Below are 2,199 nucleotides of genomic sequence, written 5' to 3'. Positions count from 1 at the left end.
CTTCGGGAGGGCTTCCCCCCTGAATCAGGTGGAATTTATTCGCGTGCCCTCTCCTCCCCCTTCCGAAAGCCAAACACTTGACCTTTTTCAGGAGTTGACATTTTCAAGCGCGTGACGTCACAAGTCGCCACACTTACCGCCCTTTGTTTTGGTGCAAATTCGGGGGTTACGGGTAATCGTTTTTATGTCTCTGCGTCATGGACATGGAGATTGATCGCCGTAAAGATGGTAAACTGACACCATCGAAGTTGTTTTCTTACAGAATTATTTTGTGTTGATTCTTAAACGCCCTCGGTTATGAAAACGGTTTCATCATGGCTGTAACTGATGTGTCACAGTATATCTGTGTACCTATGCGCGTATGACACAACTGAATTCTGCACACTTGTTTTCCCCTCTTTTGCAAAACAGGAACAATAAACGATAGACCATTATACCATCCAGCTAACACCATCGTACCATACCGTCTGTGTTATTCCAGCTAAAACTGTGACACGGGACCTGAATAGCAAAAGCTTGTTCGTGGTTTATTCTTATAGTATACCCTAGCTAAACACTGCAAATAATCCAAACTACCATCGGGTCTCCACCCATAGCAAACCGTGATCCACTCCAGTGTTCGGGTGTTACTTTCCCGTGCGGAAGCGAGATCTGGTGGTGATAACAGTGTAAACAGAACGTGTCAAGAAGGTTTGGGGGGGGGGGGGGGAGACTCGGAGAGAGGGGAGTGGGGGTAGGGATGAGCTGCACCGTTTAGTACACCCACAGATATTCTACTAAGCAGTAGATCTTTGGTACACCTGTGTGAGTATTTAGGGTACCGCCCTTTTTTTTAAAGTGTGTATGTGTGTGTGTGTGTGTGTGTGTGTGTGTGTGTGTGTGTGTGTGTGTGTGTGTGTGCGTGCGTGCGTGTGTGTGTGCGTGTGCGTGTGTGTTTTGTTGTTGTGTTTTTAATGTTCTTAATTTTATGGCACATGTGAGTGTGACCTACGGTAGTAAAGATGGTGAAAAATGATTCAGTCAGTACTATGTCTTGTTCATTTCATCCCGTGACGTACATTTTGTAGTATTGTACCACTGAGCTTCAGTGGATGCTACTTTCCGGAGCGGAAGCAAGAGCGGACCGTGATTCAGTGTAAACAGAACGTGTCGGGGGAAGGGGGAGTGGAGGACAGGGGGGGGGGGGGGGATCACCGTTTAGTACCTGTGTAAGATGTTATACCTTCTTGAGTGTTTTTGGCACCGCCCTTGCGGTCTTGAGGTGAGAGAAGCGACTACGTATATATATACAGAATGATGGGGTTTCAGTGAAGGCCCGGTTCAGCGTGTGAAGATGATACAGGCTCATTGCAGCGGGTGTTTTAATTAACCGATATCTGTTTTCTGCAGCATACGTTTGAATGGACATGCACACGACTGAGACTGTCTACGATAACATTTCACCTTTTTGAACCAGTATGGGTTGTTATGGGGGCGAGGACGCCCCCATTCTATACGGATAGTTTCGAGGTTGACCATGGGCAGCGCCATTTTGTTGTGAAATACGTCATCAGTTTGTGTACACAGGAAGTTGTGACATCCGTCACCCTATGGGAGGGGTGACGTCAAAATTGTTCATCTGTAGAAAGTTGTGAAATCCGTCACCCTATGGGAGGGGTGACGTCAAAATTGGTCATCACAGAGTTTGTGTAACACAGGAAGTTGTGAAATACGTCACCCTATGGGAGGGGTGACGTCAAAATTGTTCAACAAAAACATGATATGTCGCATTGTGCAGGGTCAACTGCAACAAACTCAAACCGAGCCATTCATACCTAGCTGTATTTGAGTGACTTATATACCCGACATTTTTATTTCTTATTTTTAGCACAGGTGTAGGAAAAATCATGAACCAAAATGTTATTTATTTTCTAATTTAACATTTTTTTTACAAATATGACCATGGTCTTTTAAACATACAGTGACATTAAACATTGTTATGTTAAAAAAAAGAAAAAAGAAAAAAAGCTTTTGTGCACAAATCAGAAAATACATTGTACATTTTACCTACAGGCCAAACCGTGAGTGTCTGTGGCAAAGCCCGACCCAGGAAATTGCACTGATTTTATATTTAGATCAGAGAGAAATTGTCAAGAACAGGCGCTTGCATTTGGATGTGTCCAATGATAGTAGGTTTGGTTGTGATCAATCAGAATAATG

Source organism: Littorina saxatilis, unplaced genomic scaffold, assembly GCF_037325665.1.
Source record: "Littorina saxatilis isolate snail1 unplaced genomic scaffold, US_GU_Lsax_2.0 scaffold_975, whole genome shotgun sequence".
NCBI classification, from domain to species: Eukaryota; Metazoa; Mollusca; class Gastropoda; order Littorinimorpha; family Littorinidae; genus Littorina; species Littorina saxatilis.
The sequence above is the reverse complement of the archived record's forward strand: the minus strand, read 5'-3'. Positions refer to the sequence as shown.